Source organism: Carlito syrichta, unplaced genomic scaffold (assembly GCF_000164805.1).
Source record: "Carlito syrichta isolate Samal-C Ts95f unplaced genomic scaffold, Tarsius_syrichta-2.0.1 Scaffold304601, whole genome shotgun sequence".
NCBI lineage: Eukaryota > Metazoa > Chordata > Mammalia > Primates > Tarsiidae > Carlito > Carlito syrichta.
In genome coordinates, this window is record NW_007248697.1 from 4,863 (window position 1) to 25,356 (window position 20,494).

Sequence of the window (20,494 nt, forward strand, 5' to 3'; positions counted from 1 at the left end):
CTTAATTCATACTGCTATGTATTATAATTTCACTTTAATGCCTGCATGTTTTGGCTTCTCTGTTATATTGTGAATACATTGTTAGGAAAAAAAATTCTTCCTTGACAACAAGTTTTTTATATTTCAGCTTCCTGAAGAGTATCATAATCTGTATAGAAATATTTGTGTAATGGAAAAAAGTATCACAATTGCATCATGTGAGAATAACTTAAATAGTGCACCTAAAGAACAGAGATTTTTATTTTCAGTAGGTTGTCAGAGTATTGCTTTTTCCTGTTTTATTTGTTGAATGATTATTGTATACAAAGTGTACTAGGTGCTTTTGTGTGATAGAAATTACTCAAAATGTAGGGATACTGGATATTGTATGTAAATAACCATGGCACAGGATAGGAAGGGTTAAATGTCTTAGACAAAAAATGAAGTTATTAGCCATTGAGGTGGCCTTGAACATGGGAGGTTGTTTCCTTAAGATTTCACCATGAGAATTTTCAAATGGCCAGCAAAGTTGAAGGATTCTTTCTACCTTGACTACTCGTATACTCAACCACCTGCTACTACTATTTTCTTATACTTGCTGTATCACCTACTTAAATGCACATCCAACTTCCTGTCCATCTTATGTCTTAAATTTATTTTTGAGAAGATGAGCTGTTATTCATAAAAGCAGGAAGCATCAGTTTCTCTGAGTGATATAGGAAATACACCATTTTTGAAAAACATAAGTAGGAGGGACTTTACTTAAATTAGGAAAATCATATCACTATAGACCACATTTTTATAAATCAAATTGTATCTTTGTTTTGCAAGATAAGGACATATGAAATAGTATTACACTTAATTTTTTTAAATGCAGCTTCTCAGGAATGCATTTGTGTAAATATGGAGACCCATGGGATGAACTAAATGCCAGTGAACTGTGTTGGATTTTGAAACTGATACGCAGAACTTGGTAATACACAGAATAGATTATGGAATTGGCATAATGTGAATAGTTAGCAATTGTAAAATATCTAACTTTTTGCTTGATCTACTCTTTAAAATGAGCGTTCATGCCCAGATTCCTGATAGCAGAGCAGTTTAAACAAGGAAAGATTCCTGTTGAACATACTTCTTGTTTTTTTGAAAAATGAAAAATTTTGAATTGGAGTTGGCAGCCTCAAAATACACTTAAAAGGCAATTGTGAGGGAAGGTTATATCAGCTGTAAAAGATGCTTCAAACTTTAAGTGTCAGTTCTAATATTGCATTAGCTAAATATTAGATATCCTTGATAGCTTTCTTATTGTTGTATATTGTTATCCACTAACCCAAGTACAGGTATAAAGATTATTATGAGACATTTCAATGGATCCAGAGTGTAACATTTGGATAGGCCAAACCCAAAATTGATGCCAAGTAGGCCACCACGATTGCATGTACTCAGAGTCATGATTAACTTCACAGTCTTTATGCCGTAAAAATGGCATTGTGGCATATCAAAAATCACAAAATCAGATTTATTAAAACTTACCCATTTTAGAAATAGCAAGTATTGAAGAAATAAAGGAATTCTACTGATATGTTTATACCTATAGTAGCAGACATTATTTGAAAGACACACTTCTCAGGGGTGGGAAACAATTAAACAAAAATAGACTGCGAAAAGCCCTTTACTGTGAGGTTGTCTATCTCCTTCCACATGGAGAAAATAGCTTTCAAACACACCAGCATCTTATATTTCATGATTTTTAGAGATACCAGGTGAAACTAATCAAAACCAACCAGGAAATAGTATGGAATTGACCAGTCTTGGTGTTTTTGTTTTGTTTTGTTTTTTGTTACTATTAATGTTTGTTGATCCCTGAAGTTCAAAATTGTAGCTTGACTTTGGTCTTTTCATTCTGTAAGTAGAGACATTATGTAAAATACCTTCAACACCTGTCTCATCTTGATTCTAATTTTGAAGGGAAGGAGGGTACGATCTTATCTCTCTCAGGGAGAAAAGGTAGATGTGAATTTGTACATCATTTCTTCCCAGGTAGCCTATCCAGGAGGCAGGTACAAGGACAGAGCAGAGGATGCACAGGACCCACCTGTGTTTGGTTTTTATTTGATTTATTTTTGAGTTGGGGTTCTCACTCTGTCACCTCAGCTGGAGTACAGTGGCACAATTGCGGCTCACCCTAGTGTCAACATCCTGTGCTCAGATGGTCCTCCCACCTCAGTCTCCCGAGTAACTGGGACTACAGGTGTGCACCACCATACCCGGCTAATTTTTTAACTTTTTGTAGAGATGAGGTCTCACTATGTTGCCCAGGCCAGTCTCGAACTCCTGGGTTCAAGCAATCCTCCATCCTGTTGTCCCAAAGTGCTGGGATTACAGGTGTGAGCCACTGCACCTGACCGTGTGTTTGGATTTTAAATAGTGCTTTTTCATTATTAGAGTACTATAAATAACTGACTCGAACAGTCACGGGGCAATAGGGAAGAGGAACAGAGTTACTGATCATTGTCTCATCCTCTTACAACCAAAGTGATCCAGGAAGAGGAAAGGAAATGTGAGTAGGACCTAGGACGGGAGAGGGCAGAGGTGGTGAGAAGGCAGAGCCCCAGCAGTTGCAAATACAGGTTAATTTTCTTCTCTCTGATTCAGGAACCTCAGACAGCGATGTCTCCATGCCACTGTTGCAACTTCAGTGAATTTACTTGAGAATTCAGGTCCAGTCATAGAAGAGCTTGGATTGCTTAGTGACCTCGAGTGGGGTTTTCTGACCCCGTAATAGACCGCTCTAGGTTCTGCTCCTATAGTACACCTAGAAATCTCTCATTTTCTCTCAAACACCCTGTTACATTCGGAACAATTGATGCTGAGCCTCTCTAAAGCCAAACTATGTTTTCTTTACTTGAACGTGGTCTCTGGTGCCATCTAGATTTTCTTAGAAGCACTACTGTGTCAAGTCTGATTAAAAAAAAAAAAATACATGGATCAGGGAAACATGTGGTCTCTGTCTGCATAGAAAATAGAATACAGTAGAATACACTACTGCTGCATTTAAAATGGAAGTATGGCGAACCAAGGGCTTCTTCCTGCGGGATGTAAGACTTCTCTAAGGTGAAGTTACAGGGATAGTTTTGGCCACACCTGTGGAGGAATTTCTTATCAGCTAGGAAGATGCTCTACTCAAGCCAGGACAGGTCTTAGGTGACCTCAGCATGAATTGTCATTGCTGTTGTCTTGTGGAGGAGGGCTCTTAGGCTGGCTGTCAGTGTGTCAATAGCTGAGAAGTCATAACCGTGGTTTTTCCTATTCTTGCTCTACAGATCCTCACCAGAGACTCTGACCGCTCAGATGGGTGGAGTCATCTGTTACAGAATCTACAGTGCTGTCTTGGCAGTGGCTAATGTCATCAATGTCCATCGAGCCACATTTCTGCTGGCTGAGACTACTCTGAGAAATGTTTAGGAACACAGATCTTGTCCCAGATCTCATATGGACTAGAAGACATCACTTGTAGTTTCCAGGTAAAGGAACCAAGAACTAATAATAGCCTGTGTCTTTAATTCATTCATTTTAATTAGCAGTGGTTATCAAATATCAGTAGGTCAAAGCACCCCCTATGTGCATGTTTGCACACATATGCAGACAACTGCCCTCAGAGTTGAGCAACCATGTGTGATTGCATGTATCTATCAATATGAGAAATAGATTTAAATACCTGGGTGGGTGAAGGGAGTTGCTAAAATTCTGCTTCTTGCTTATTTTCTATGGTGCTCAAAATTATGAATTAACATTGTACATGCTAACCTTTCCTGTAGAGATGAGAGCTAAGTTTTTTTGTAGTTCAGATTACTCCAGAATTCAACCGTTTTTCAGGATAGCCCTGTGTTTAAGCAGAGTGTGAAGGTTGGGGGGAGGTTCGCTTGAGACAGCATATACCTGCCATCTCTGGAAATTCTTACATCGTGCCACCAATATCACTGATAATATTAAAAGTAATTATAACAGCGATGAGGATGTGATAGGTAGTGATCTCATCTCTTGCACACCCTAATTTATAGACAATTACACTTCTGTGTTTTTGTAGAACAAATTGCATTTTTTATTTTATTTTATTTTTGAGTTGACCTCTCACTCTGTGACCCAGGCTGAATGTAGTGACACAGTGCTGGCTCATCATAGCCTCATACTCCTGGACTCAAGCAATCCTCCTGTCTCAGCCTCTGAGTTCCTAGAACTACAGGTGCATGCCACCACACCTGGCTAATTGTTTTGATTTTTTTGTAGATACAAGATCTCGCTGTGTTGCCTGGGCCTCTTGAACTCCTGGGCTCAAGCAATCCTCCTGTCTCAGCCTCTCAGTACCTAGGACTATGGTGCATGGCACCACACCTGGCTAATGGTTTTGATTTTTTGTAGAAATGAGATCTTACTGTGTTGCCTGACTGGTCTTGAACTCCTGGACTCAAGCAATCCTCCCACCTCGGCCTCCCAAAGTGCTGGGATTACAGGCTTGAGCCATAGTGCCTGTTCAAAATTGCATTTTGATTCTGAGCCTCCTTCTCTAAGTTAGGAGGAAGTTCAACTTCAGCTCTTTTGGGCCCTTCCTGTAATCCCTAAGGTACAGGAAAGGCACCCAGCTTCCATGAGGCATCAGTTCTGCATGATAGCTCCCATATCATAAGAGCTCCATGAGTTTGAGAACTCAAAAGCTTCCAGTCCATAGCCAGGTCGCTGACATCTTGTCTCATGAGAGCTCCCATCTCGTTTGGTCCTGCAGGGATCTCAGAAAGGCAAGGGATCACTGGCCATTTGGTAGCAGAGATCTCTGCCCCACCCTTTTTTGGGGAACTACCCTTCGGATCTCACTATTTCTCAAGGCATTTTTGTCTCTGCAAGATAACCAACAAGCCGCAAGATGTCATCATCCATGGTTTTAAGCTTTAAACAAAGGACGAGACTATTTTTTGTCCTCTTTTTACACTTTAATTTTTATTATAGACTCAGGGGGATACAAGTGCATGTTTGCTACATGGGCATATTGCATACTGGTGGGGGTTGGGCTTCAGGTGACCCCAGTCCCCAGGTGGAACATTGTACCCAATAGGTAGCTTCCAAACCCTTTGTTCTCCTTCCCCCTCCCCATTTTAGTGCCCCAAGTGTCTGTTGTTTCCATTGTGACCCCAGGTTGCTTCTGCTCAAAAAAAAAAACAAAAACTCTTGTTACTTATTTAAAACTGGCCCTAGGGCAGAGATTAAACAGACACATAATATCTCAAAAATAATATTTGTTGAGTCATTGCTGGGCACTGAGAGATCTGTGCATTATCTCCAAATTTCATGACAGCCCTGAGAGGAAAACCAGAGAAGCTAAGAAGTGGCCCAATGACTCACAGCTGCACATGGCAGGGCCGGGACAAACTCCGGGTCTGTCTGCGAAGCCTGTGCATTGCTCCCTGCCTGAAACTAGTGACAAGCAAATTTGGGGCACTTGCTCAAATCTAGGTGGACAGTGTATACTTCCTTAAGGTTGGTTTAGGGGTGGATCATGCTGGTAGATGCCCACTAAGAGATCTGTCAGGTTTTGCTCCTAAATTCTTCATGAGATTCGCTTTACATTCTAGAAAGTGATCAATAGGAAGGTGAACTCCTATTTCTTTTTCAAACTGTCTTACTCCAAATGCAAAAAAAAAATGAAAGAAAAAAGAAAGGAAAAAAGTCTGTTTCATGCCTATAACCCTAGCACTTTGGGAGACTGAGGTGAATGGATTGCTTGAGTTCAGGAGTTCAAGCCTAGCCTGGGCGGCATAGTGAGACCTTGTCTCTACAAAAAATCAAAACAAAATTTAGCTGGGGATAGTGGTGCATGGAGTGGTTTTAATTAGCAGTGGCGATCAAATATCAGCAGGTCAAAGCAGCTACTGGGGAGGCTGAGGCAGAAGGATGGCTTGAGCCCAGGAAGTTGAGGCTGCAGTGAGCTGTGATCGTGCCACTGCACTCCAGCCTGGGCAGCAGAGTGAGATCCCTACTCAAAAATAAATAGATGATTAAGAAAGAAAGAGAGACATTTATCTTATGAGTATGAAACATATCAGAAACTCACATCATATCACACCTGCCTTCTGACCAGTCTTTTCTTTCATTTGGAAACAGACATTACTTGATGATGCCGCTGAGCTGGGGGGACCCAAGTGGCCCACGTGGAAATCAGAGATGTCCAGATCCCCATGCAGCTGCAGAGATCCATGGTGGTAGAGGCTGAGGCCACCAGGGAAACCAAAACTAGGGTAAGGGCTGTGGAGTATACACATGGCGGGCCAGTTGCCTGGTGATGGGTTCCACAAGGCCAGAGTTTAAATGGAAGATCAGGATCTCCCAACTTTTTGTTGTTGTTGTTCGTTTTGTTTTTTAAAGAAAAGGGGTTCTGGCCAGGCTCAGTGACTCATGTCTGTAAACCCAGCACTTTGAGAGGCTTAGGCGAGAGATAACATAGATAACATAGCAAGACCTTGTCTCTACAAAAATAACAATAAAAGAAATAAGCCGGATGTGGTGGCCTAGGCCTGTAGTCCCAGCTACTCAGGAAGCTGAGGCAGGTGGACGCCTGAGCCCAGCAGGTCAATGCTGCAGTGAACTGTGATCATACCAGTCCACTCCAGCCTGGGTGGCAGAGTGAGAGCCTGGCTTAGAAAATAATAGTAATAGTAAAAGAAAGAAAAGGGTTTTTTGTTTTTTTTTTTACAATTTTACTAAGAATTTTCTGTGAATTAAAAGGCAACAAGTGGCTCACTGTACTGGGGAAAGCTTGGTCACAGGTCTTGGGTCAGGAGCAACTTAGCAAAGTGAATTCCAACTGAACCTGCACATCACTGTTCCCTAGGGAGCATTAAACAAAGCAGAACAAAACAAAACACCAACTCCCAGACCTCATCTCTGACCCAGTGAGGCAGGCTTGGTGGGCTCAGGAATCTGTTTTTCAAAGTTGGTGATTTGGATGTGGCCAGTTTGGAACCAGTCCTCAATTTGAGCATCATTATGCTAGTATAATAAATGTCACTGGATTAAAAAGGATGGTTAAGCACAATCCAGGTTAGTATTATAAAATGTAAGTGCATCCTGGCTCTAAGTATCCTTGAATCTGTTGATCTGTAGCCTTCATGCCCGTATGGATAAGCTTCCTGAAGTGTCAGAAACCAGCTGAGATTAGATGTCTGCATGTACCCTTCTTGGAATCTCACTTGTGAGCTGATAAAGGTGCTGCTTTGCCCTCATTCTTCACACACATCTGGGTCATCTGCTGAGTTCCAGTAGCTTCCAAATGGGCACTTGGCAGTGACAGGTAAGGGAACACATCCGCACACAGGCCGTTCTCGGGCGAATTAGAAAGAGAGTGAAGCACTGAGGGATTCCCAACGAGTGTTGCAAGGCTGCCACTTGATAACCGCTTGTCCTCCATTTGAGAGATGAAACTGGGGTGGCAAAAGAAGGAGATAAAAACAAGTCCTGTGATAAAGCAAAACAACAATAGAAACACCAGTTAGAGGCCTGAAGTTTCAGACTTTCCTAAAAACAAATGCAGTAAGTAGTAGAACTCCAAAGTGCTTGCTTCAAGGCATTAGTAAGGTAGGTGCCAAGTATTCATTTGCATTAAAGATAGCACTTTTTATTTTTGTTTGGAAATGAAATCCAGGGATGTGTAATTTGAGAGATATTTTTCTCTGTTTTGCTTCTTGCAACTTCCTTGAGCTGCTTTAATCCCGTAGGATGTGAATCTCTTATCCTTACAAGAGAAGTAAGTGGGTGAAACACGTAGCAACTTGGGGGCTTGGGAGAGAAGTGTCAATGAGGACCCAGAAAAAGAAAGCTCAGATCACAGTGGTGCACTTTTTTCCTGCACTCTTTAATTTGTGTCTTTTTGGGTTCTTGCAGCAACAGGAGAGATGAAGGTGTCTACATCTCTGAAGTCAGCCTCCCTGGACTGGCCGAGTCCCCCATAGCCCTTCAACTATAGCCACCGAGAAGAATTCCACCTTTGTGTGTCCTCTGCCTGTGAATGTACTGGAGGACATTGGTGGTATCACCTGTAATACCCACAAGAAGCTTCCTAGTAGAGCCTGAAGTTCTCTTGAGGTAGCCAGCCATAGCTTAGAGAGCCAGGTCTTTGCCTATGTAGAAACCAGCAGTTGGAAGTGTTGAGAATTCCAACATTATTCATACAATCGTAACTGCATAGCTGGAATAGCAGTAGCAGGGAAAAGCTACAGAGGCCACAGGAAGAAAACAAAAAGAGCAAAAACAAGGGCAGTAGGCTACTTCCATCTTCATCAGAGAACATAATCAAAGAAAAAACATCAAAGAACATAATCAGCTTTGCAATATTCTGGTAAAGTTAGTGAACTCTGACTGTATAGCAAGAACTTTTTTGCAGTAGGAGAAGAAATCATTGAGTGACCGTGACTGAGATTTCAGAATTACTTTTCAATTGTTTTCAGGAGCACTCTGGGTAAGTTGTAGAGAAACACAGGCCTCATTATAAATACTACATATTTGCTCTATAATTCCCAAACATTTACTTGCTAAATCTCCAGTAGTTGCACCCAATCCCACAATGTTGAAATTTATGACTGATTTTCATGTTTAGGACAAAGAGGTACGGAAGCTTCCAGCCTCAGCCATGTCCTGTACCCCACAGGGCAAACTGCCCTCAGCTCACAGCCCGGCTCTCTTGCTGTGTGTCCTGCTGGGAGTGTTAGCCAGTTCTCCGCCTCCCAACACTTTTGTTGTAAGGTGGGCAAGGCACAGGAAGGCCTATATATCTTATAGTAGAGCCCACTGATTCCACACTCATTTTTAACCCACTGAAGTTCTTTTTTTTTTTTTTCTTTAAAGTTGGGATCTTACTCTGTTGCCCAGACTGGAGTGCAGTGGCACGATTACAGCTCACTGCAGCCTCAACCTGCTAGGCTGAGGCAATCTTTCCTCCTCAGCCTCCCAAGTAGCTAGAACTATGGGCATGTGCCACCACGCCTGGTTAATTTTTTTCATTTTGTGTAGAGATGAGGTCTCGCTATGTTACTCAGGCTGGTCTTGAACTTCAGGACCCAAGCAATCCTCCCACCTCAGTCTTGCAAAGTGTCCAAAGAGGCATATACATGTGTGACACTTTGAATTCTTTGAGCCAGTTGTTACATTTTGTTACCTCCCTATCAATTATCTAGCTAAATAAGTTTTTGGCATCTATTATATTTTTGTAAGAAAGTCATCGTTTTACCTTTTAGGAGGAGTCATCTTTTGACAAGGTTAAACCTTTAGAGCATAGATACCCTGGAAGGCAGTACAGCCAGAGAAGGCCCCAGGCAGGGACATGGGAATCCTTTGGCATTTATGGGCAAGACCTGCAAGTGATCTTTTGGGTGTGGCAAGGGTTATGAGTAGCACCTAACCATGTCTGCTACAGTGTCTCAGCAAATCTACCTCCCCAGGTCTGAACTCATATCTGCTTTGCACCTCCGCTCAAGGATGTCTTTTTAGTAAAGGCACCTTGGATTATGGAATAAGAGTTGATGATTTTTCAGATGTCTTCCTTAGCCACATCCATTTGCCTTGTCAAAAGCGGCAAACCTCTTAAGACAAGAGAAGGTAAGGGCCATATAAACCAGGTTGTCTGTTCACTGCTCTAGCATCCCAAACAGAGTCTGGTGCATAGTGGGTGCCACTAAGTGTTCTTCACACCATGGCATGGGATGATATCTTCCAAAGTCAACTGAAAAATTTGACTTCCTTTTTAAAAAAGAAAAGAAAGTCAGGCTCGGTGGCTTAGCCTGTAATCCCACGCCTTTGGAAGTCTGAGGTGAGTGGATTGCCTGAGCCCGCGGGTTCGAGACCTGCCTGGGCAACTTGGCGAGACCTCATCTCTACAATAAATCAAAATGATCTGGGCATGGTAGCGCGTGCCTGTAGTTCCAGCTACTTGGAAGACTGAGGTGGAGGGATCGCCGGAGCCCAGCAGGTCGAGGCTGCGGTGGCCGGGAGCGGCCACTGCACTCCAGTCTGGGTGACAGAGTGAGACTCCAACTCAAAAAAAAAAAAAAAAAAGGAGAACTCTTCAAAACTGGTGAATGATATGAAATAGCACATTCAAAACCTCATGCTAGGTGTGCCTTCTGGGGTATTAAAACCAGATGCATTCGGTGGAGATAATAGTAATAAAATTCCACTTTTCATAAATTTTCTCTATCACACAGTCTTCTGGCGGTAGACTTACAGGCCAATGAATATTCTTTGAAGATTTGATGGGTGTCATGTCAGGCTCTGGATTATTAACATAGACAGTGAGGTCCACAGTCATCATTCATGGAAAGAAAAGAAGCAGACAGACCTCTGGTGTTCCATGGCTTCTACATGGCATCTCCTAAACACATGAGAGCAGAACAGTTCTGAATGAATTGCCTGGTCTCCCGAGAAAACTCTAGTTCACCCCTGATGTGCTCCAACCTCTGGTGTGCCAGAGTTAAAAGCACATTGCCCAAATGCCCTCCAGATTTGTATTAGTCGCATCCAGTGAGGTACCCACAGGTGTGTGGCCAGAGTTTGGAATTGCAGTCAGTGAGGGAGACGCAGCGGCATGTGACATGTCTGTTTTAGTAACAGTGATCTAGCAGACACAGTGTGGTTCATCCAGTCATTTTGGTTGTCCCTTATAGGTCCCTGGAGAGAGAAGCTCAGGCATTATATTGTCACAGTCAGAAGGTGCATTAGCAACAATTATGTCAGTTATACTAGTAGGGCAGGCTACAGCGGAAGGTGAATTTCAGTGGCCTAACACAAAATAAGTTTATTTCTTTTTCATGTAACAGTCCTGCATTGAGGGGCTCAGAAATGTGGCTCTCATGGTTCCATATAGTCTTTCAGCACTTCCATTCTCTTTCCCAACACTCGGATTTCTATGCCTGGGGTTATTTTGGAAGTCACATGTCTTTCCTTCATATGTATATATACATATATATATATATATTTGCATTTATGTATATTTTTTGAGTTGGAGGTCTCACTGTTGCTCAGGCTGGAGTGTGGTGGCACGATCACAGCTCACCGCAACCTTGACCTTCTGGGCTCAGGCTATATCCTGCCTCAGTCTCCCGAATAGCTGGGACAACAACCATATACTACCACACCTAGCTAAATTTTTTTTATTGTAGGGACGAGGTCTCACTATGTTGCCGAGCCTAGTCTTGAACTTCTGGGCTCAAGCAATCTTCTCGTCTCAGACTCCTCAAGTGCTGGGATTACAGGCGTAAGCCACTGCGCCTGGCTTGTCTCCTATTTTTACTCTCTCCCTAGGAGATGGCAAGCATTTCCATGATTTCAACATCTTCTAGGCAGATGACTCGTTACTCTTTATTTCTTTTAAACTCCAGACATACATTTCCTGCTTTTAGAAATCGGACTTTGTGTCTTCTTTCACAGCTCATTCTCTTACATGGCTGTTGGGAAGAAAGGGAGGGAGAGAGGAGGACAAGTCACATCCATTCCCGGGACTAAGGACTTACATGGCCCCCACCTAACCATGGGCGGGTCTGGGGAACAGAGGGGCAGCCCATGACCTATTTGGTGAGCACTGACTTTCCATGTTGCACCTATTTCTTTAAATCAGATGTCACATGCTCTGAGCCCCACATATCTGGGCTTGTGGGAAACTTCATCACACCTTTATTGGGTTCTCTCCCTTTCTTTTACAGGATCACCTAAGAATCCCAAGCTTCCAGGTGTCAAAAGGTGGGGTCACTTAGCCCCTGGTTGTCCTTTCTACCCTCGTTTTTTGGGGCAAGTCCATGTTGCTTGAGGGCTCCCACTGTCACCCCGATACTGATGGTAAAACTTGCTGTCTCTCAGCAGGACCGACCCTCAGGCCCCTGGTGCCTGCCCACCAGTTGTAAACAGTGTGGGAGCCTGCCAGGGATACTGCATACTTAGAGGAAACAACAGATTGAGACTGACCAACTCTTTGTTCCAGGGAGCAGGATGGCCAGACCCTGCTGTAGTTAGGAAACCCTGCCAAGTTGCACTGATGGCAATAAATCAACTTGTCTTTTTTTTTTTTTTTTTTTTTTTTTGAGTTGAAGTCTCACTCTGTTGCCCAGACTGGAGTGCAGTGGCCGCTCCCGGCCACCGCAGCCTCCACCTGCTGGATTCCGGCAATCCTTCCGCCTCAGCCTTCCAAGTAGCTGGAATTACAGCCATGCGCTACCATGCCCGGCTGATTTTTTTATTTATTGTAGAGATGAGGTTTCACTACCCAGGCGGGTCTCGAACTTGCGGGCTCAGGCAATCCACTCACCTCAGCCTCCCAAAGGCGTGGGATTACAGGCTGAGCCACCGAGCCCAGCTAAATCAACTTGTCTTTACTGCCAAAGTGGCCTGGTCAGGTCACCCTTGTGCAAACTTCACCTAAGTCAATGATCATTTGATTTATTGTAAGCTCAGATGTCTCATACAAGGTGACCTTTGTTTAATACCAAAAAGAGATGCCAAGACAGTCCTTTTTAGATATTGAGGGATAATTCCAAGAATATGGCAAAACAAAAAAGGCGAGGTGGAAGAATAAGAACTCCTTTGTCAAAGCTCTTCCAACGTTTCCAAAACTGGAGAGAAATGGCGGTGCTGTAGCAGAAAGGTGGTGACCAACAACAGAAATGTGCAGCTCAACTGGTCTTCACCATGGAGGGGGAAAAAAAACCCAAAACAAGACAAAAAATAACCAGCTAGCCTGTAAGGTAGACAATTTCCAAGCTCCTAGGGAGAAAGCCTGACCTGGCATGAATCTGAGGAAGGAAACCAGGGAAGGAAATATTTATAATCCACCCCTACCAGGGTATTGACAGTTGGAGATAAGATCTCTTTGCCTTAAAGTTACAATCACCATAGAGGCACCCAACTTAAGGGGAAACCTGCAAAACCAGACTTGTCCAAAGTAGACCTGACTAGAAAAAAGTCATCAGGAAAAAGCCAGAATAATCTGAGACTACTCTGTACTGACTCCTCCCTACCCTTCAACCAAGCCGATAAATTGCCTCCAAAAAAGCTTGACTGTAGGCCGGACCTGGTGGCTCAGTCTGTCATCCCAATACTTTGGGAGGCCAAGGCGAGAGGATTGCCTGAGCCCAGGGGTTTGAGACCAGCCCAGGCAACTTGGTGAGACCTTCTCTCTACAATATATATATATTTTTAAAATAGCCGGGCGTGGTAGCACATGCATATAGTTCTGACTTGGAAGGGTGAGGCAGAAGGATCGCCTGAGCCCACCAGGTCGACACTGGGGTGGCCGTGAGCGTACCACTGCACTCCAGCCTGGGCGACAGAGTGAGACTTGAACTCACAAAAAAAACAACAAAAAAAAACTTGACTGTAATCTTTGAAAACTCTCTTCCCAACAGCCAAGTTTCAGGATGCTAAGATGGCCTCCTAGGGATTAGGATGTGACTAATATCAAAGTGGTGACAGATGGTAGAGAAGGTGATTGAACAGTGCAAGAGTAATTCCAAAGGATATTGGGGCAGGTCAGATGCGTCCAGGGGAGTTTTCAGGGGCAGAATATTTAAAGAGTCTATATGCAAAAAAAAAAGTGAAAATATTATTTCAGACCTTCCTCAGGATTGAAACCATTCAGGAGACGATGAGTCAAACACCGAGGCTGCATGAGAACACGCCTCAGCTGTCACCTGATGTGTTTCAGCTGAGCTTGGTGAGGACAGGACTCCATGTCCCTCCACATCACCACCACCACTTGGCTTAAATTCAGAAGAAACCACTCAATAGGTAGGCACTGGCAGTTCCCTAGGGTCATAGAAGACCTTGAGGCAATGGCCTGAATAAAATTTTTAAAAGAGTTTTGTTTATAATTTATAGGTCTATGATTTTTTTATTGGTATGACCTAGATCGTGTTTTATCTTTATGGCCACTTTGTGTACATTAAAACAGGTGCCTGCCCTGTACAGAGAAAAGTAGCCCCCAGAATCATGACTTGGCATTATTAAACACAGGTTTTATTATTATCCAGGTAAGGCAATGTCCACAGATCAAAAGATAATTACCATTAAGACATGGCACGTTAAAGAAGAACCAGATCATGTTCTTCCCAGCCGCTTGGGTGCAGCTGGGACCATCATTCTAAGTGACGGTCACAGAAGTGAGAAACTGAACAGCATGTGCTCTCGCTAGTAAGTGGGCACTAAACCCTGGGCACACGGGCACAAGGATGGAACAACAGAGGCTGGGCACTGCTGGGGGGAGGGGGAATAAGGGACATAAAACCACCCATTGGGTGCAGTGCTCACTATGAGGGGGTAGGTGCAGGCTCATCAGAAGCCCAAACCTTGCCTTTATACAATATACCCAGGAAAGAAATCCTTACATGTACCCCATGGCGCTAAAAGAAAGCAAGCATGGCGTGTTATGCTCTCAGATGCCACAAGGAGGAATGCCACACCATGGAATGCCCCAGCGGGAGCACCAGGGCTGGCCAGGAGGCAAAGGGAGCAAGGGGAAAGGCCAAAGCTCCAGTGTGGTGTCTCTAGGAAGCAGTGGCGAGGCAGGGCAAGCAGGCTCAGGGCGGCTGTCCCCAGCTGTCTAGTGTCTGGGTGATTGGAACACGGATTGGGTCTCTGGAGTGGTCAGTCTGCATGTGAAAGGCATACCCGCAGGCTCGGCATTTGCCTCTCTAGGAGCTGATTAGCCTAGCCTAGTCAGCAAGGCCTGAGGGTCAAAGAGAAACAGAGTAATACACTTTGCAAATGGAAGAGGACTTTTCACTTGGAGTGCGTACCTAGTTTAGCACACACAATCCATGTAAAGCCAACATGTTACGTAAGAACTTGAGTTTCCCCGACTCTCAGTAGCAAGCTGCGTGTTCATGCCGGAACTGCCTCTGGTGAGAGATGAAAATGATTTTTATGAATCCACATTATGCTTACAGAGCTTGATAAAAAGCAGCCACGCGGGCTCTTGGTGTGTCTGCAACTCCCAAACTAGATATCTGCAGCATGCCCATGGCCCAGGAGTGGCCAGAACCAACAAGTCGACAGTGTCAGCTGGAGGGAGGGGGGAAGCCGCAGTGGTCAGCAGCCACCTGCAACAGCTAATCTTACTACTCATTGACAAAGGCTCATTAATTTGTGCACTTATTTTTATTTGTTTGATGAGTATTTTACCAGCTACCTGCAATACACCATGTACAATACGCCATGGTAAATACTAGGATACACTGGTGGTCAAGCCAGGTACTCACTGCCCTTATGAGCTCACAGTGTGGAGAAGAAACAAAATTAAGTCAGAATTACACAATGGCTTATCCCATTGGATTAAACTACCATTGTGCTATGAAGGATGCCATGGGCATAAATTGTAATATGATCCAACCAAGGCCGTTAAGGTGGGAGAGAATCCAAAAACTCCTCTCTCTCTCTCTGCTGTTAGGCTCATAGATCTGCCACCTGGTCCCAGGATACCTCTAGCCTCCACTCCTATAATCGTGTCCTCTTTGAATCTATTTCAGGGACAGAGTTAAATAGATTCTTAGAGAAATCCTGTGAGGTCAACTCTGCAAGATATCTAGTTATATCCAGAACCAGAACAGTGAAGGCAAAGATTGTCTTAGCCAACTTGAAATCAATACAACTTTAGCTATTTCTTCCCTTCACTCAAGTCCCCCAGAAAAGAGTAAAAGAGGGAAAAAGAAAGGATATGAACAGCAACGAAGTCATCTGATATTGATCCAACCCTGATGGATCTCCTGGGAGTTGCAAGCACAGAAACAAGAGCAAAGGAGAAATGATAGCAAGGGATGGGAAGGTCTGGGCAGGTCTTTCAAATATTTCGGTGAAAATCCTGGAATGAACAATTTCTGTGGCCAGAGAACAGTGAAGACTCTCTTCTCCTTGCCAAACTCTAATTAGTTAATAGATTCTTTTTATAAGACAAAGAATAAAATTTTCAAAATTTAGACAGAAGGGATTTTCAATAGTTTGGATTTCTAGCCAAAACAACATTAAGTACTAATCATGTTTCTTGCATCGATGGCTTCTTGTTTTGTGGGCTTTTTGTTTGTTTGTTTAGTGGTGGTTCCTCACAATCTGCTAGTGATATGATTTTCTTTAATTTACAGGTACAAATGGAACGGAGACCACCCTCTACCTTCTACCCTGTCACAATCACTTGGAAGGCCAGAGGGACAGACAGATATACACGCAGAGTCAAGCTCCCTGAACACGACTTGGTCTCTGCTTCTCTCCCTTGAGATGCCTGCTTCCCTTTTAAACCAAGATGATTGACATCCAATTAGCATTCTTCCTTTCCAATTTGGAGCTCTGAGGAAATGTTTTTCTCTCTCCAAAAGAGATATTACAAAGCTTCAAGCAAGCAAAAATTATGTTGACAGAGAAATTTCTATCCTGGCAATTAAAAAGATGGAAAGACTTCTGGAAACATTGTAGATTTGTGCTCTCTTTCCTAGACTAGAAGAGTGTAAACTTTGTCTTTCAGGAGAAGATTTAGCAAGTCTAAGGTTCAGAATGGAAGACTGAGAGAATCTCACCCCTGCAAGGGTAAGAGGTGACTTTATCCTATTCTGTGACACTGGTTAGTGGAGCACCTGGAGTCTCATCTCACGTGCTCCCAGATCTCAGTGTTCTCGGCATCAGTCAAGCAGTCCTGACTTTTTATTGAAAAAAATATCTGCCTGGAGGTGTTTTGAGTTCCTGAAACAACTCAATTAAAAAAAATAAAAATAAAAAGTGACGGAGTTAGCTTAACTATTTTGTGAGCTGATTTCACAATGAAGACTTTTATTTCTGAGGTATTTCACGGATATAGGAAGGAGGGGCTAAACGGCATGATAATGGGATTTGGTTGAGGAAATAGGTTCCTGTTTGACAGTTCCTAGTGTTGACCAAGAAATTCTGTCATAAATAAATTTAGGACATTTTATTGACTCTAAAAATCAAGAGAGATATTTGGGGATTAGCTTGGGTCCTGAGTTAGGTAGGCTGACATCGATTTTCACAAAATTTCTCCAGGGAAAACTTACATTGTCATGTAAGATGTAAGTTACATTTCTTCCTGTTTCTACAACCCGCCCCTCTCATTTAAGGAAAAAAAAAAAGCTGTGAGAGAGTTCTGCTGCTGTTTGCAGACCTGGGACCTCCTCTTTCTCACATTTCATGATGTTCAGCAGCACCATTGGATTCCGCATGTTGGCAACCTACCATAGTGGCTCAACACTGAATCTGGGAGAGCCATGTTGTCTAAATTCCACACATAAGGAGAGAAAACAAGGTTTCTGCCACTGGCCACACAGCGCTGTAGATGAAACAAAGGCAGCGAAGTCACACTGAAGCTGTTGTTCTCCACACTGGCTACATGTCAGCATCACTCTGGGAGTGTGTGGGCCACACTTCGTATTGAATAAATCAGAAACTCTAGGGAGAGAGTCCAAGCATCAGTGTTTCTTAAACCTCCCCAGACTATTTTAAAGGTAGTGGGGGTGAGAGCTTCTAGGCAGACAGCTGGAGATTGATATACCACTACATTTTGTCATTAGTATTGAGGAAATACTGTCAGAGCTCAGGCCTAGATTCATAGGGATGTATACGTGTTTGCTGGAGCTCCCATCGCAAAGTACCACATAGGGGGTGACTTAAACAACCAAAGCATATTTTCTCATCGTTCTGGAGGACAGAGGCCAAGATGTCAGCAGAATTGATTTATTCTGCCTCCCCATCCTTGTCCTGCAGGTGGTCACCTTTTCTCTGTCTCCACATGGTCTCCTTCTCTATATATGTCTGTGTCCAAATTTCCTCTTCTTATAAGGTCGCCAGCCATATTGAATAAGGGCCCATCCTTGTGACTTCATTTTGACTTAATTATCGTTCTAAAAATCCTGTCCCCCAATACAACCATGTTTGGAAGTACTGGGAATTTCAACATAATAAATTTTGAGGGAGCACAATCTAGCCCATAACAGAAAATGGTCAATGTACATATTTCTTACCCTTCAGTTTTCCAGTTTTGCAGCTACGACCAGCCACAGGGCTGATGCAGTCAGAAGATATTGAGCTACTAGAAATAGTGAAGAGAAACACATAGTTAAATAAGTAACAGTCCACTGAGGCCCCAAGGAGCTGAGAGTCTAATTGGAGAATCAAGAGTGAAGCATTTGAAAATCTCTGTAAGACCTCAAGTGGTAAGGAGCAGTTAGATCCAGCTGTGTGAGATGTTGGTAATAAACACGTCACGTTCCTCTGGAGACAGAGGCAGCTAAGGATGCACCAAGCATATCCTGGGAGGACTGGGAATGAAAAATGGTCTGGGTTTGGACAAAGAGAGCTCAAATAGTGGCCCTAATTTAATGTGTCACCCTTGTTTTCTGACATAACCATTGTTAATTGTTTGCTCTCAGCACACTTTACAGTTCAATTACACATTTATCTGCTGTTTTGGTTGACTTATCTGGGACCATACTCTATATATATTGCCCTCAGTATTTATTTTAAATGTTATTTAGCAGTATGTCTTGATAACATTTCCTTGCCACCAGTACTTAGAGACTGACCTGATTCATTTCTTTTTTCTTTCTTTTTTTTTTTTTTTTTTGAATTGGAGTCTCACTCTGTTGCCCAAACTGAAGTGCAGTGGCCGCTCCCGGCCACCGCAGCCTCAACCTGCTGGGGCTCCAGCGATCCTTCCACCTCAGCCTTCCAAGTAGCTGGAATTTCCAAGTAACTGGATAGCATGCGCTACCACACCCGGCTGATTTTTGATTTATTGTAGAGATGAGGTCTTGCCAAGTTGCCCAGGTGGGTCTCGAACCCGCGGACTCAGGCAATCCACTCTCCTCAGCCTCCCAAAGGCACGGGATTACAGGCTGAGCCACCGAGCCCGGCTGACCTGATTCATTTCAATAGCTCTATAGCATCCTATTGTTCTGAGTATAGACTGGTTTATTTTACTGCTTTTCACATGTTCTTGTGTACATGTTTGGGTACTTTCAGTTTGCAGAAGGATCAGAGAGTAGGTATATCTTAAATTGCAAAACATATTTACAAAGTCTCTTCCAAAATGATAGCTGATGGACTCTCCAACCAACTATGTGAAAATCCGATTTCTCCATATTTTAACTACACATAAGGAGAATCTGTCAGATTCTGGGGGAATGTTATCATTGGTGTTTTTATTTGCATTTCCCTGATCACTACCCAGAGCACATATCTTTTCACGTGTTTCTTGGCTATGTGTATTTCCTCTGTGACATACCTCTTTATAACCTTTGGCTGTGTCTCTTGGGTTGTTTGTTATATTAGGGATGTTAATCCTTAAACTGTTACATGTATGTAATCTCCCAGTCTGCCTCTTTTCCTTCTTTTAAAAAAATTTGATTTCAAAACCCAGAGTAAGCAGTCTGTATAATGCACAGATTTGTCATGTAAAGCACAAGGCTTACAGTATAAAGCAGTTGTTTTGTCACTTATCCAGCAAGTTCTCAGAGACAACCTCTTTTCATTTTCAGCTCCATTTTATTTTCTGTTTGTTTGTTTTTTGAGTTGGAGTCTCACTCCTTCGCCCAGGCTGGAGTGCAGTGGCGCGCTAGCGTTGACCCACTGGGCTCCAGCAATCCTTCTGCCTCAGCCTTCCAAGTAGCTAGAACTACAGGCACGCTACCATGCCCGGTTATTTTTTATTTTATTGTAGAGATGAGGTCTTGCCAAGTTGCCCAGGCTGGTCTCAAACCCATGGGCTCAGGCAATTCACTTGCCTCGGCCTCCCAAAGTGCTGGAATGACAGACTGAGCCACCGAGCCTGGACTTGTTTTTTATAAGTTACACGCTTAATTCTGCTATCCATTTTAGATGCTATCCAGTGTATGTATCTTGTCTTCATCTCCCAATATGGATGCATCACGATGATGATGATGATGATGATGATGATGATGATGATGATGATGAAAGAGAGCTGGAGAACCAAGGAAAGATGAGCAATGAAGAGTAGCCCCAGGATGAGGGACAGCTGGAAGTAGTTTGTCCTCTGGAAGACGAGGAAAAGTTAGACAATGAGGGAAAAAGACAGAAGGGGAGGAAAATGCAAAATGATAATAACTAAAAAGAAACGCCTGTGGGGAGGGAAAGCCAAAAGGAAAGCCAGCAGGGCACAGTGGCTCATGCCCATCATCCCAGCACTTTGGGAGGCCGAGGTTAGAGCACTGCCTGAGCCCAGCGGTTTGAGACCAGCCTCAGCAACATGGCGAGACCTCATCTCTTAAATAAACAAATAAACAAACATAAATACACAAATAAGTAAATAAATAAGGAGATAGATAGTGCAATGTAGTGGCATGGGCCTGTAGTCTAAACTGCTTGGGACACTGAGGCAGAAGGATTGCCTGAGGCTGAGGTGAAAGGATTGCCTGAGCCAACCAGGTCAAGGATGCAGTAGAATGAGACTCTGACTCAAAAAAAAAAAAAAAAA

At 43.2% G+C, this 20,494-nt stretch overlaps 1 pseudogene; it reads left to right on the forward strand.

Moving 5' to 3' along the window:
- The first annotated feature begins 3,038 nt into the window (after positions 1-3,038).
- Positions 3,039-16,779, forward strand: LOC103262726 (annotated as a pseudogene).
- The last annotated feature ends 3,715 nt before the right edge of the window (positions 16,780-20,494 follow it).